The sequence below is a fragment of the Sminthopsis crassicaudata genome, chromosome 5 (assembly GCF_048593235.1).
Source record: "Sminthopsis crassicaudata isolate SCR6 chromosome 5, ASM4859323v1, whole genome shotgun sequence".
NCBI classification, from domain to species: domain Eukaryota; kingdom Metazoa; phylum Chordata; class Mammalia; order Dasyuromorphia; family Dasyuridae; genus Sminthopsis; species Sminthopsis crassicaudata.
In genome coordinates this window covers 290943979-290960199 of record NC_133621.1, presented here as the reverse complement: position 1 = coordinate 290960199, position 16221 = coordinate 290943979, and the positions used below count along the sequence as shown (strand labels likewise).

The following is a 16221-nucleotide window of genomic DNA, read 5'->3' as shown; positions in this document are numbered from 1 at the left end:
GTTGTTTTTTAATCCTGTCCAACTCTTTTGTGACCCCATTTAGTGTTTTCTTGGCAAAGACACTGGAGGGGTTTGCCATTTCCTTCTTGTAAGAAACAAAATCTTTCCCAAGAACTCTACTGACTCACTTATAAATCTAGGAAAAGATTTTTATTTTACCTTCTTGCAAGAGCAGGTATCTAGAAGGCATGCCCTTGAAGAATAAAAGCACAGCCTTTTATTCCCTATTCTAAAATGAAAGTCCCTCCAATTTCCCTCATTGTATGACTACTACAGAAATTACAGTCTATTCAAAGTGAGTCTGCACCCCAATTATACTTCTCCTTGGCATTCATCTTATTTGGACATAGTTCAGCCCCCACAGCCTGGGTACTACAGAGGTTACACAGCCTATTAGGAGCACCTAATTCCCCTAAGTGAGTTCCAGTCTTCACTCCTGATTACATCTCTTAGCCTGTTTCTTATTCTAATTTATGGCTTCCCTTCATAAGTTTTGTTTCCTTTGTTCCACTTCAACCTTTCTTTGGTTTCAATTTCATTTTTCTGATTTGATGCATTTCTCTTAAGTTTCGTAGCTCTGTGGAAACTAAACCCTCATCCAATTCTCACATTCTCCAGGTCATTTTATAGGTGAGGAAATTGGGGCACACAGGATGAAGTAACTTGCCCAGGGTCACCACAGCCAGGACATATCTGAGGTTGGATTTGAACACAATTCTTCCTGATTTTAGGCCTGGCACACTATCCATGTGCCACTTAGATATCCTTAGTCAGGATGATACTATATTGAAATCTTCTTTCAGATTTTTTTTAAGTTATGTAACTATGGGCAAAACACCTATAATGATAATAATAATAATAATAATAATAATAATAATAATAATAATACCAACTTCATGTTGAAAAATTATAAGATTTTGGCCCCAAGAAGAGATATAAGAAGAAACTCTCCCTTACTTCTTTGCATTGGTGTAGAGAACAGGTTCACAGGTGTAGAATATTAAATAAAATGTCATTAGGTATGGCTCTCTGGAAAGAGAAGAAGATGGAGACTAGGGGAAATCTGTTTTATGTCCTTCAGTGTTGAAGAAGGCCATGTCATCAGGGAAGTGATACTATGACATGCAAATAAACTGAATTTAAGTGAGGGAGGGTCATACAAGATCATCAACCTCACTTTTTCCTCCAGAACCATCTGAATCCAGTGATCATATAAAAGGTCAGAACTACTAGAGAAGGAACTGGATGGAGTGGGAAACTTTGGCTTTTTAAAGCTAAAGTCTTTAACAGGTCTTTGTTAGACTGAGACAAGGCCCAATCAGTGATTAACTTAGGTATGAACTGAGTCAATGATTGGCCTTTTTTACCTCCTCAAAAACCCAGAAAAAAAAAAAAAAAACAATCTGAGAGAAGACCCTCAGGGTTTCTGGCTAAAACAGAAACAATTATTTACATTCACTCTGAGCCAATCAGGGCCCAAACAATGACCAACTAGGGATTGGGCGGGGATGCATAGTTGGCCAATCAAAGAGGACCAGAGTGATTTGGGATTAAGACAAGGACCTCAAGTAAGAAATCTAGCTGGTAAATCCCAAAATATTTTAGGAGGTTTCAGTGTTAAAGAAAATAATAATAAATTACATTTATTTGGGTAGAGCCCTTGAATACTCTATGTGGAGGGAGTGAGGGAGACAAGGAAGGAAGGAAGGAATTTCCAAAGGAAGGCACGAGCAAAGTGGGATGCAAAAGGCTCCTTGCAGAAAATGGGACATGAGCAGAGACTTGGAGGAGGCCAGGAAAGCCTGGAGGCAGAGATGAAAAAAATATGACATTCCTTGCCATCAAAAAGATGAGCAATCAGGACATGGAGCATCACATCCATGGAACAGTAAGATCAGTGCTTCTGCACTATAGAGTTGGGGAACAGATGGAAAAGAAAAAATAAAGTATGACATAAGAGAACTAGAAAGATAGAAAGGGGTCAAATTGAGGAGGACTTTCAAAGGCAAACAGACAAAGGTAAATGATTAACAACCACTGACATACTTTTAAGTTTAATCATCATTATTAACAGTCTCTTTATCACTTAAGTCTAGACGATCAACAAAACAATCCATAAAACCATGATTTGTAGCATTTGCCTCTTTTCCAAAGAAGAAATGCTCATGCTGAAAAAATAACAATCAGCCAGAATCCCTGGAACTGGCTGCAGCACATCCCTACAAACAGAAGGTGTTATATTTGATCTTGGAAATAATAGGAAGCCACTGGAGTTTATAGTGGAGGAGGGGTGACATGGTGAGCCTTGTTCATTAGGAAAATCACTTGGCAGCTGAGGGGAGGATAGGCTGGAGTAAGAAATTTGAAACAGAAAGAGCAACAAAAAGACTAATGTTCTTAACCACGCCTGGGGTCAGGGCAGTGTCAGGAGAAAGAAGGGCATGGCCATACACATGAGGGATGCTGTGAAGATATAATTGACAGATTGGATATTGGAGGGACAGGAGTTCAAGACAGAGAATGAGGAATAGACTGCCAGTCAAGGTGATTGAGATAGTAGAAACCTTGACAAAAATATGAAAGCTCAAAAAAGGGGAGAGTTTGGATGAGATGTTTGTGGGACATCTGATTCAAGCATCCTATATGCAATTAGAGATGCAAGACCAAAAGTAAGGAGAGAAGGTAGGGCTGGACAAATAGATCTAAGAATCATCTAGTTCAAGCTTTTTAAATTGTAAGTAGAGACCCCATGGGGTCTTATAACTGAATGTGGAGGTCACGAAATTATGATTTATTATCAGTAACTGTTTGATTTGTATACCTATCTTATATACCTACATACACAGGGTTGAGTAAAACTTTCTCAGATGAAAAGGGGTGGAAAAAGTGTAAGAAGCCCTGATCTACAAGATCATGATAATTGAATCCATGGAAGCTGATGAAATCACCAGGAGGGACAACAGAAGGGGATCTAGGATAGAGCCTTGTGGCTTGACCTGGGTGAAGATCCAGCAATGACATAGAGGAGGAGGTCAAGCATGTAGTAGGAGAGTCAGGGGAGAGAACTGCTGGGAAAAGAAAAAGAAAAAGAAACCTAGAAAGAAGAGGGAAGTATCAAAAAGGGGGAGACCATGAGGTCAAAGGCTGCCAAAAGGTCAAGAAGGCTGAGGAATAGATTTGGCAAATAACAAAGGAAGAATTCAAGAATGCTCAGAAGAACCAAGTTGTATCAATTGATACAGTGGACTTGCAACATATTAGAGATAAGATAAAATTATTTATTTCATGGTATTTCCCTTAATTATTTTTAAAGTACATTTTCATGGATGGCAGAAATTATTGTAAATTATAGTAATGTTATTTTTAAAGTTATTTTAAAATTCTTGTGCTGATAATCTGATTCTAGTGTTTTAAGAGATCATTGGTAACAATGTAGCTATAGCAACTGATACTATAATAATGCCCCCTGACTTTGCTATTGAGAAGAAATAAAATAAAAGCACATTGATGCATCAAGGAGGCAAGCAGCATTTTTCATTGTTCTTACTATACTGTGCTAATTGCCAGGGTTAAAAAGACAAAACAAAAACCCAGGTCCTGTCCTTGAAGAGCTTACATTCTCTAAGGTTGAAAGAACATGAAATGTACATAATTAGGCATTTGGGGCACCTAGAAAACAGATCCAAAGTAACTTTGGATGAAAAGGTTGGGAAAAATCAGGAAAGGTCTTCAGGAGGTAATCTTAAAGCTGAGTCTTTAAAAGAAGGTTGTAAAGAGCATAAAAGTTGTTTCATGCTTGTTGAATTGAATTAAAATATTTATGAAGAGAACCTCCCCTCCACTTTAATAGCAGGTATGATTTTCACCAGTTGGTTAACAAGTGAACAGGGCAGCAAAGAACCAAGACTTAAATAATTTTGGAGAGCTTGGTAACACTTAGTTCACTCCTAGTATTTGAAAACTTTGCTACCAAATGGCCTCATGCAAGAAAAAAAAAGTCAGGAAATGAAAAGGCTGACCAAGGTTCCAAAAATAAAGCCAAAGGAAGTTTTTCTGATTTCAACTAGAGGAAAAATCTGACCGAAAACCATTGTATCCAGATGACCAGGATGTCCAGAGACATCCTGGACACTAAATGAGGACCTTCTTCTTTTCTTCATTTCTTCTTTATTTTATAATACATTCTGTAAGATTTAAATGAATGGTGGTCAACAATGAAATTTCCTCCATAGTGAGTTGATAAAGGAGTATAAGAAATCAATATGCAAATTAAATATTTACTGATGATAAATCAAAATTTCATGATCTCCACATTGAGTTATACAACATTCCATGGGGTAGCAACCCACAGTTTAGGAAGTTTTGATCTAAGCCAAACTCCTCTTTTTACTGATATGGAAACTGAGGCTCTCAGATGAAGTGACTTGCTTAAATTCACACAGGTAGTATGTATCTGAGAATGAATTTGAAATTAGGTCCTCCACATCAAAAGCCAATAAATACTCTCTTCACTTATAATTTTGTCTCCTAGTTGCTTAATATATGGTTGTAGAATAAATTGAACAGAAATTAATCTATGGGGATAGAGGTAGAATGGGAGGGGGAGTGTCTATTCTTGAATCAGTGGGGGAAGTGTGTCTATATTTAAGAGTTTCTCTGATGGGGAGGGGACAAATTCATACTGAGGTTTGCAAAATTCATCCTCATGGTAGCTCTGGAAAGGAAGCACTATTATTATTCCCATTTTACAGATGAAAAAATAAAGACAATTAATTATCATCCTTTGTGGGTTACCACACAGCTAATAAAGTGTTAAACTTAAGAATTCAGCTTGAATCCTCCAAGCATTCCACAGCACTGTCCTTTCCAGTCTGCCATGCTCTTAGCTAAGAACCTGGCTTCATTGGTCACCAAAAAAAATCAAAGCTTCTTCTTTTCCCTTTTCTTCCTCTAATCATTTTGATATCTTCCATAAGTATCTCTTCTTTGGCCCTGTCTCGTGTGAAGAATTGGCCAAATCAAACCTCTACATGCACAAGTGATCTCATTCTATCCTCTCTTCCCTTTCTGTCATTCTCATTTTCTCATATCTTCTATTTCTCCCTTTCTGATGGGTTACTTCCCTATTGTCTACAACCACATCTGTGTCTCCCTCATCCCTCCAAAACCCTCAATTCATCTATCTTTCTTTACCAACTATGGTCCTCTCTCTCTCTCTCTCTCTCTCTCTCTCTCTCTCTCTCTCTCTCTCTCTCTCTCTCTCTCTCTCTCTCTCTCTCTCTCTCTTCTCTTTCCTCTTACTTTCTTCTTAAATCTTTACAATCTGACTTCGGAACCACACTGCTTAGTCTTTCCAAAGTTACCAAATGAATCCCCAATTCTACTGGCTTTTCTCTCAATCATTAGCTTTAGCATTAGAAATGCCTTTAACATAGCTGAAGGATTTCTTCTCTCTAGATTTCATGATATTGCTCTCTTAAACCAGAGGTTCTCATAGACAACTTAAACTTTTTTTTTTTTTTTTTTGGCTGAGGCAATTGGGGTTAAGTGACTTGCCCAGGGTCACACAGCCAGGAAGTGTTAAGTGTTTGAAGTCATATTTGAATTCCAAGTCTTCCTGACTTCAGGGCTGGTGCACCATCCGCTTCGCCACCTAGCTACCCCTAACATCTTAAACTTAACATATCCAAAATTGAGCTCATTATCTTCCCACCTTTCCTTATGTCTCTATTACTGCTGAAGGTACTACTATCTTTCCTCAATTCCTCACTATCATCTCCCCATAATAAATTAGCCCAAGTCCTATTGATTTCACCTTTGTAACATCTCTCAAATATACCCTCTTCTCTCCTCTGCCAGTGTCACTACCCTGGTGCAAGTCCTGGTCAGCTCACTCAGCAATTCAGGTACCACTGGCCTCTCAGAACAAGACATTCCCATTTCCCAACTGGGCATTTTCACTGGTGGTCATTTCTTTCCATCCCCATCTCTGCTTATGGGCCTCCTTGGCTTCCCTCAAATTGAAGCTAAAGTCCTACCTTCTCCAGGAAGCCTTATCCCCCTTAATTCTAGTGATAGCGCTCTGTTAATTATCTTCAGTTTATCTTTTATTCCCATATCTTGTTTGTACAATCGTTTACATGTCATCTCCTCCATAAAACTTTGAGCTTCTGCAGAACACCATCTGGTTTTTGCTTTCTTTGTATCCCCAGTGCCTGGTACATAGTAGATACTTAATAAAAGTTTATTGACCGACAGATTAGTTGCTGGAGCTACTGAGACAAAGACAAAATCATTCCTTCCCTCATGGAGCTTCCATTTCAAGGGAGGGGGAAGGTGTTTGCATTTAGATTTACACAAGGCACCGATAGGCTGCTGGGCCTGGAAGCATGAAGACTCCATGAGTTCAAATCTGGCCTGAGCCACTAACGAGCTGTGTGACCTCGGTCAAGTGATGTATCTCTCTTTGCCTGAGTTTCTTTATCTTTAAAAGGAGCTGGAGAAAGAAAAGGCAAATCATTCCTGTATCTTTGCCAAGAAAATCCCAAATGCCGTCACAGAAGAGTGGGACACAACGGAAGAAGAAGATGGCTATCAAGGACAGTTAGGACCCTGAAGTGGCCAGTTCAAGCAATTCAGAAGCAAGCGAGCAGGAGTGGAAAGGATGCCAGATTTGTAGTCACAGCAAGACTTCAAACTTCTCCCCTACTCTTTACTATTGGATAAATCAGTCTCTACTCTCAACTGTGATAATAACTGACTTTGAAACTTATGGGGAAAAGTAACATCTCATTTGAGCCAAGCTCGTCTCCTTTGAACAGTCTTCCAACAATAAACCCATTTTGTACAAAGCCTGGCGGGCGAGGGATGGATGTGTCCGTCAAAGAGCATTCAGGGAGGGCTGGACGAAAGGAAAGAGTCAAAGCGTACAAACGTAGGAAGACCTGAGCTCAGAATCGGATCCAAATACAGCCTCGAGCGTTTGGACAAGTCTCTGCTTAATGGGGGGTGGGAGCAGCGGGTCCCTCCGCACGCCTGTGAGACGTTTGTAGAGCGCTTGGCGCAGCCCGGAGCAGGGGCAGACGCTAGACAAGGGGCGATGCTAGCAAGCCTGTGCTTTCATCACCAGGGTAGCAGGATGTTGCTTTAGTCAAGCGGAGCCCTGTCAAAGCTAGAAAAGCTCAAGGTCTCCCACTGCATGCGGGGCATGTCCGGCATCCTGAGGTGTAGTGGTCCTGGAACCAGGCGGTTCTGGGGGACACTGAGGCAGGCGGCCTTGCACAGCCCCTCCCTTCAGTCCAACTCACTTGCATGTCATGGAGCTCCCCATGACACGGTCCCTCTTGGAGAATAAAGGATAAATAAAGAAGAGGGGCTCCATCCGCAGCTGGCAGTCTGACCCAGTGCTCCAGCTTGCCGCGGGACACAAGCAAATACTCCCGAGCGCCTCTGCGAGGCTTGCCTTCCTTCGCGGCTTTCAGCATCCATCCTTCCTGAGGCAGCGGGCTGGAGGCGGGGCGGGGAGGTGCGCGCCAGCAGCAGCGGCAGCCGGCGCAGCAGTCTAGGCTGGACTGGGCTCTGGCTCAGGCGCGCGGCGCGCGCAGCCCGGGCCGGGCGGGGGGCGGGGCTTGCGGCGGGGCCCGCGCGCGCCCTCGTGGCCTCGCGCCCGCGCGCGCGGAGGGCGGGTGACCGGGCCCCGGGAAGAGCGCGGGCGCGGGCGCGGCGGAGGCGGCGGCGGTGGCGGCGGCGGCGCGGCGGCGCGGCGGCGGCGGGAGGGGAGGCCGGGCCCTGGAAGCGGGGCTCCGCGCTGGGACTGGTTCCTTCGCAGCCATTTTCCGTCCAACCAAACAGCCGATTGGAGACGGGAGCCAACCAGGGCTGCAGCGGAGGTTGGTGCCTGCCTTCGGCCAATGATCGCGGCTCGAGCCACTCCGCCGCCGCTCGAATGAGCTGTCCGCCCGCCGCGGGCCCCTCACAGCTCCGGGGCCGCCCTTTGTGCCGGCCGCCCATGGACGAGGCCCCGGCGGCGGGGCCTGACGGCCGCGGCGGAGCCTGGCGCGGCCCGGGGGGAGGGGGCGCGGGCCGCCGGGGGGAGGGGGGCGCGCCCCTCCCCCGCCCAACGGGGGGCCGACCCCCCGCGGCGCGTCCTCCGCCACGCTGGCCCCGAGCCCGCGGGGGGAGGGGACCCGGCCCCCGCTTTGTCTCCGCCGGGGTTAAAGGGAAGAGCGCGGGGGGGCGGGCGCCCCCTCCTCTCCTCCGGGGCTCGGGGTAAGCGGGACCCCGAGGGCCCCTGGTGGTTCAACTGGGGGGGGCAGCCTCCCCCTGGCCGTCCCGGACACTCCGTCCTCCGGAGGTAGGGGTCCCCTCGCCCCCTCCCCCTAGTTCACCAGGGGACTTGGGAGTAGGGCTCCGGGCGGGGAGGGGGGTGGTCCCCTATACATAGATCCCCTCCGCTTGCCCCCCGCGCGGCTTGCTTGCATTTGTATTCCCAGCCCTGGCACGGTGCCGGGCACATAGTAAGAGCTTAAGCGATGCTTCCTCACTGGTGGGGAGGGGGGGGGGAACTCAGCGCTCGTCTAAAGAAGGCCTGACTTGTCGGGGGGGGGGGTGTCGTAAGTGTTGTAACTTCCTTCCCCGTCTGTCCGTCCCCGTCTCCCCCCCCCCCCCCCCGCCCCCAAGACTCCTTTTTGACCTCCTTTTGGGTGAGGTTTGGGTAGATTGGAGTATTGGGGGTGGGAGAGACCTCTCTCTTCCCTCTCTCACTCCCTGTCCAGCTCGGTAGTCATGCGGTGCCCACTGTTTGCAGAGCATGCTTTTGTCAGCTTTTGGGGGTGTTTGGATAAGTTTCCGGGTGTCGGGCTTAGGGTGCCGGTCACCCCCTCTGCCAAGCCCTTGATTGTGTGCTTTGTCCCAAAGTCTTAACCCCAAGATTGGGGTTCTGGACCCCGCCCCCAAATTCCACTAGATCTGTGAATTTGAATGGGGGGAAAATGACATAATTGGTTTCCTTTGTAGTGCTGTGGGTTTTATTTTATGCTTTCCTAGTTCTGGCGTTCTGAGAAGAGATCCCTAAGCTTGTGCAGCCTGCAGGAGAAGCGAGGGACCTCTGCTCCAGGATGGGGAGGCTCTGAGGGAGGAGTGCTCTGCTTGGGGTGTTGTGGGGGAGGGCACTCCCTCCTTTGCCTCCTTCTGCTCAGAATCCTTCCTTATCCTGGCTTAGCTCTGGCCTGAGACACTTTGGTGAAGTGTTTTTAACCTGGAGCCTGGGAATTGGTTAGAGATTTCAGGATGATCAATTTCCTTTGTGATCTTGTGTATTTCATTTCCGCCTTTAACCTCGTTATTGTGAGATAGGGTCCAGAGGCCTCATTAGACTTGGTGAGAACCTGGGCTAGATGGAGTCCTTTTGGAGGAGGGTGGAAGGCCAGAGCTGCCTTCTCTGCCTCCCACAACAATCCAGCAAGCATTAGTGGGCCGCCTTATTATGTGCAAAGGACTCTCAGTGCTCTAGGATGTGGTAATTGAGGGCAGCTGGGGTCAGGGGGATGAGAGCACGCTGGGAAAGATTGGAGGCAGGATCTTGGATTTATAGAAGCTGTCAGGGACCCACCTCCTCCCTATTTTACGGTGTCTTGACTAAAGTGCTTGTGATTAGAACTTAGATCCTGTAGCAACTAGGTGGTGCAGTGAATAGAGCACCAGCCCTGAAGTCAGGAGGACCCGAGTTCAAATTTGGTCTCAGACACTTAACACTTCCTAGCTGTGTGACCCTGGGCAAGTCACTTAATCCCGGTTGCCTCAGCAAAAAAACAAAAAACAACTTGGATCTCTCCAAATCCTGTGATTCTGGCATTGGACAGCCCTGGCTCCAGAGTGGGGAGCAGGATCTTCTCCCAAATGTGCAATACTAGAGGAAGGCCTTGGATAGAGAGGAGCAGGAAATTAAAGCTTTCCTCTCCTTTTCCTAAGCCTCTAAGATGAATAGGGGTTTAGGAGAGAGGGGTTAAAAGGATGAGCCCACAGGTCTGTGCGATCAGGAGACTGTTTCCCTCTCTTCCTCCCCATCTCTCCCCATCTTTCAGTTACTTTGCTTTTAGCTCTTACTCCTGACTGTCCGGCCCTCCAGGTGCTGGCCTGTATCTGGGTTTGGCAGGGATTACCTCCATTGCTCCTAAAATCCTTCCCAAGGACAGAATCTGAGGGTATTCCATTTGTGGCCTTGAATAAATTTGTGCAGTTCTACATTAGTTGGACCCCATCTCTTCCCCCTCCCCCTTTTGTTATGGAGAAAAGTCACGGAGGAGACATTTGGGATGTGGGTCCCTTGTCAATCTCCCCAAACTGTAAGGGTGACTTTTGGCAAAGCAGACTTTTAATTGAGGCTCCGGGGGTGAAAGAACCAGCATTTCCTAATATCTGCAAAGGGTATTTTCAAATAAAATGTTGGGAGAAAAATCTTGCTGGGAAAGTGTTAGGCAGCATCTGATCCTTCAAAACAAAAATGGGGGGGGGCGACCCAGAAGCCTGGCGACAATAAGGATATTCCCAGAAATTTTCAAAATGGAAATACTGCTCAAAGTCTAGCCCAGTGACAGTGTGGTTTGATCAGCATTCTAATGTGGAAAGTAACAATCAGGCAGGAATCATGAGCTAGATTGTTGCCTCTGCCTGGTGCTGAAACTTTGATCAGCATGCTGTGAGAGGCACATATACCTTCCCTGTAGCCCTTGTACCTTAATTTAAGGATTATCTTGTTGCAAAATCCTGGTTGTTGGTGCCAAGGAAGGCTGCTGGGCTAATGCTTTTCTTAGATAAAAATTTGCATTTCTTCAAACATTAAACAGATGTGTGAATTCCTTTAAGCCTTTATATAGAACTCATAGCTTCCTTTTTTAAAAAGAACAAAATATAGTTGCACAAAAATATACATTGATTTTGTGTTCTTTTAAAAAAAAAATGAGGCCTGCTGCACAAGGCAGGAGAACTTGGTTTGGCCTTTTTTCTTCAAGTGTAGTGAGAAAGGCACTTCTGATGGTCATGTAAACCAACTCCTTCCTTCCCCCTTTTATAGTGGAGGAAATAGTCCAGAAGAAGTAAGGTGACTTGGCCAAGATCACTAGTTAGCAAGTGGAACCAGCATCATTTGAACCCAAGTCTTGTGATTTTAGATTTAAAACCCTTTCCATGAGTTGTTGAAGGTCTTTGTTCTGGGAAAGTTTTGACAAGCAGTTGTGTTCTGGCTGGGGAAATTGGGATGGGGGGGGATAAGGAGGACCTTGTTTCCCACTCAGTCAATTAAGTGTGAAAAGGGCATTTATTCTATAAGCAATGAGGAAATTACCTTTGCATATGTAGTGCATTTCAAAATGCAGCACATTACTATTTAGCTCTTTTTTTTGTTAAGAGAAAAAAATTGTCTCATTTTTGCTTCTTTGACAAATGCATACTAAAATAATGAAAGTCCTAAGAATTCCATATTCCAGGAAGAGATGTTGGTTGGAACTTTGTGTATTGGAGAGAGGGGACTGTGAAGTGGGAGTGAAAAATAGAGAAGATCCAGTTCTAACTAATCTTTCTGCTCTTTGTGCTAAGACCAAGGAGCTGGTTAGATCACTTCTGTCATAGGACAGTAAAGTGCTACTTTTAGATCATAAGCTGAATTTCCTTTTCTAGTATTTTGTTTTAATTTTTGAGCAACATAATCATCTATAAGATTTAATCTAACTTCAAATCTTCATATTCTGAGGTTTAAAATTTTTTTTCCTTTTTAAGTTTTCTTGCACTGAGTCTCACCTGAAGGGGATAAAAAAAAATTTCTGGGCCCTCTGAATGATGAGGAATTGGTCTTATTTGTAAACAGCTGAGGTCCAAGTAAATTCTTAGAGAAAGTTACACAATCCACCTCATTTTTCAGTGAGGAAACTGTCATTTTTTAAATTTTTTAAGGGACAGGATTTTGTGTCATTGCTGTTGCCGGAGGCTTTTGCCTCTGGTGAACACAAGAAAATCCAGGCATTTATTGGAACAGTTTTAGGGGTGTCATTTTTTCTAAAAGTGTCTTTATTCAATATATTATATATTACTCAAACTGATTTGGGCACTGATACCATTTTAGATATGTCGAGAAATTGAGGAAGAACAGAAAGCAAAAATGAAGGGCCATCCTTACCTTAGCATGATTTCATGCTTTTTATTATTAAGAGATGCTGGAGAAACTTTGGTTTATATTTGGCTCAAAGCCCAACTACTCTTGACAAGCTCACCATTTGAGGGCTCCTGTAGTTGCTTATGAAAATAAGATTAGTTTTAAAAGATTTTTATTGTTCATGGAAATATCCATACAAGTATTTACTAGCTAGGACCTCAGAGTTGCAGCAGACAGGACAGAAAGATCTGGATTCCAATCCCTACTTCCACACTTAACAGCATTGTCATCTCCCCGACTCCCTAATCTAGTACAAAGCTTAAACCACCTCTGTTAGGATTACCAGGTGAGAACTCAGGTTGTCTGGACAGTGACAAGGTGAGAATTCAGATTGTCTGGACAATTACAAGGTGAGAACTCAGGTTGACTTGACACTTCTCTGGCTCAGACCTTTGGTTCGGCCTTTAAAGGGAGTTTACACCTTAGGAATTCTAAGAGGAGCAAATTCATTGTTGGAGTACTTCTTCCCAGAAGCCCTTGCGTTATCCCACGCCCATTCTCTGGGAGGATAAAAGAGGACAGCACTCCAGAGAGAGGTCTCTACATCAGGCTTGACGCTCTGCAGGAAGGGAAGTCACTTCTCTGGAGAAGAGTTAACGGTAACTGTCTGGAGACAACGATTCTCTACAGGAAGAAGAATCTGTCCGAGAGATTTGAGTTGACACAGCAGATCTCCTCCCAGAGAGCGATCAGCAGCTTCTGGAGACAACAGCACGTTACATTTGGCGCCCGACGTGGGACAAGGACTTTTCCTTATCCTAACAAGGACTTATTCTGAGCCCTTCTGGAGACGACAGCACGTTGGTTTATTGTGAGACAGTAAGCCTTAAAAATACTATGCAACTGAACTGGTTAGGGTTAGGGTTAGGGTTAGGGTGGTTGGAGTTGTATTGTTTTGAAAAAGTACTTGTTGAGTGGCTTTTAGCTATCTATCACCAGTCTGGACATGTGACATAATTCCTATGCAGGGAGAAGGAATTCCATCTAAGATCATGACCCAGAACTATTTCTTGTGTTTTGGGTTATAAATGAAGTAAAGAATGTAGAGAAAAGAGATGAGCCAAAATAGTCAATGGAAGAAGTAGAACTTCACCTGGGTCTAGAAGAATGGTTTCCATTTAGATAGATGGCAAACATCCCAGAAGCCTGAGACACCATGGGCAATGGAGGGAAGGGGGCACTGTTTTATTAAGGGGAAAAGGGTGGGAAGTTAGTGGATAGATAGATCTTCCTCATGAGAAAGCTCTGGATTGTGGAATGCTAAGAGATGCTGATGGCTGGCTAGGATCGGGATAAATATTGGGGTGGGGGGGAACGGAGCAACAGAGGGTACTACAGATTCTTGAGAACCAGGAAGTGACATGAAGAGTAGTTCTAGGAATGTGCCTTGCAACAGATGGGTTGGAGAAGGAAGTGACTAGAAGCATGAGATCAGTTAAAAGAACATTGAAATCATCTTGGTCACAATGATGCAGCTCTGCATTAATGTGATTCAGAGGATTGAAGAGGAAAAACCATGGCTTTGGGATACCTTTTGTTTGTATATTCCACTTGTTTGACCTTGATCACTCGATTTTGAATCCTCCCTTGAAACTATAAGAAACTTCAAAAGAGAAAAAAAAAAAAAAAATTGATATGAAGATTGTCCAAAATGGAGAAGGCTGGTGATACACCTCACAGAAATAGGACAGTGGGGTAAAAGAAGCCAGCTTTATTAGGAAAGATGAATTCACTTTGGGATTGTTGAGTTTGCAGTGATGATCATTTGTTGAATGGAGGGGAAGGAATTCTAGATTTGAAATTCTTGCGGCCATGAAATTGGATAAACAAGAAAAGAGAAGGAGGGAGAGAATGGCTACATTTAGGAGTAAACAGGAAAGGTGTTAGCCAGTGAGACAGGAGAATGGGAGTGCAAGCAGGAAGAAGCGGCAGCGTTATGGTCAGCCAGGGAGGTTTTGTAGAAGGCCCAAGGATGAGTAGTGTGTCTACTATTGAGCTGGATTGAGCCAGGATTGGACGGTGAACTGCCAGAGCAGTTTTGTGTCATGATGGAGGTTAGAAGTGGGGCCAGGAACCCTCATGTTCCAGGGAACAGAAAGGAGTTATTAGAAGAAAGAACTTGCTTAGAAAAAAGAAACAATTTTTATTCATCAAGTATTTGAGGTTTGCTTTTTTAACCAAGTGTTGTCCTTCCAACAACCAAGTAAAGTATTCATATCCCCATCTCACTGATAAGGAATTTAATAAATTCAGCAATGACTTTCAATGTTAGGTCTGATCTTCACATGAAGATTGTCTGCCTTTGAGACCACTGGGCTTTCTACTAGAATCACACATTTGAAGGAAGAAAGGATGACGCTTTAGGAGAAAGAGTCTTTAGTTAGTGATTTGCAGATTCTGAAAAGCTATAGAAATCTGAAGTATTTTTAAGAAAATAAAAGCTAGACAGTACAGTGGATAGAGCATTGGCTCTGGAATTAGGAAGATTTAGGAGGAGCTGAGTTCAAATGTGACTTCAGACACTTAACACTTACTGGCTTTGTGACCTTGGGCAAGTCACTTAATTCCAATTGCCTGCTCTCTCTCTCTCTCTCTCTCTCTCTCTCTCTCTCTCTCTCTCTCTCTCTCTCTCTCTCTCTCACACACACACACACACACACACACACACACACACACACACACACACACACACACACACAAACTAGAAAGTGTAGATTATTGTGGGCTTGAGGACCTGAACGAGGAGAATAGGCAGTCTCTGTCCTGTAAGTAGATTCAGATGGGCAGGATAAGAGAATTCTTATCCTGAGGACGGGAAGAGAAATGTAGGAGTAAGTGATGGAAGAATGAGCTAAAATGGAACATGTAGTTCTCTATGCCATTTGAAGGAGAGAGAGCCAACGAAGCAAGGGATTATGCTACCAGACAGTTTAGAATGACACTTAACTTCCCCACAGAAGTCATTCTCTGATCAAATTCCCAGCCTCAACATTTGATTTATTTCAAGGAATATTTTTAGAAAGAAATCATGTTAGAATGAACTTGAAAAGGATCCAGGCTGTTTTGTCTATTTTCAAGTCACTGTAGATCTAACTTCAGATTTTTAAACAATCATTCCCTGAGTAATGGGACACATTTTGGTTAGGTATCTACTGTGAGCAAAAGCAATTGTCAGTGATCCAGAGGAGGAGATGAGGCAACTCTCAGAGCTTACCTTCTCACCTTCCTCACTTGGGGTCTATGCACTTTATAAAAATGTTGGTAATTGTAATCAGTTTCCTCTATGTTCCCACAAATGTGAAAATTGTATTCTGAGAAGGGTCCATGGGCTTTGCCGGCTACCAAAGAGATCCCTTACATAAAAAGGAGCTAGCTATCTCCGTCCTTCCCAAAAAATATAGACTGTTTTGGCCTAGAAATCACAGTAAAGTGAATGACAATCAGAATATATTTTCATGGAGACATAATGTTCCAGACCCAGTACAATCCCTAATGTTATTTCTCATATTAATGTTTTATTCTATTGCATGGAGCACCTATCTCCTATTATCTAGAAGGCTTTTATCTTTTACAATGCTGGCCACATTTCAAACCTCTGATGTCCACAAATGACATTTCTTAAAAACTTTGTGAGCTTTGATAAACAGAAAAAATAGCTAGATTGCACAATTAAAGGTTTTCTGATTCTAGGCTTGATTTTCCCTTTGTTATAAACTAGTACAAGGAGTAATCTTGACCTTTAACTTCACATTTGGTACTGGAAGGTGTAATGACACTTTTCAGTGTTGTCTTGAAGATTGCACTCAGCTTGTACTTCTCCAGTGCCTGCTGTATGCCAGGGATGGTGCTAGACTCTGGGGGTGCAGCAGTCCCGTCAGAAGTTGGCACATTCTAATGGGAGTTGGGGATAAACAACAAAACCGAGAAAGGTCACCAAGTCCCAAGCACGTGGCCCTTTGGGATGAGGTTTATCACCTAGAAATAGCAATGATTAAGGTGTGTTGTGTAATTCAAAG

The 16221-nt window shown here is 43.9% G+C and overlaps 1 protein-coding gene across 8 annotated transcripts in view; it reads left to right on the top strand.

Annotated features, from left to right (window-relative positions):
* The first annotated feature begins 7745 nt into the window (after nucleotides 1-7745).
* The window catches only part of NFYB (nuclear transcription factor Y subunit beta), a 24954-nt gene continuing 16478 nt past the window's right edge, over nucleotides 7746-16221 (top strand). For 2 of the 8 annotated variants that reach the window (XM_074271446.1, XM_074271445.1), the window contains exon 1: nucleotides 7765-7889. The gene's annotated coding sequence lies outside the window, so the exon portion shown is untranslated. Of the gene's footprint in view, nucleotides 7890-8216; nucleotides 8354-12738; nucleotides 13025-16221 lie in introns of those variants that run through there. The other 6 variants (XM_074271441.1, XM_074271447.1, XM_074271439.1 and 3 more) reach the window with 6 other exon arrangements.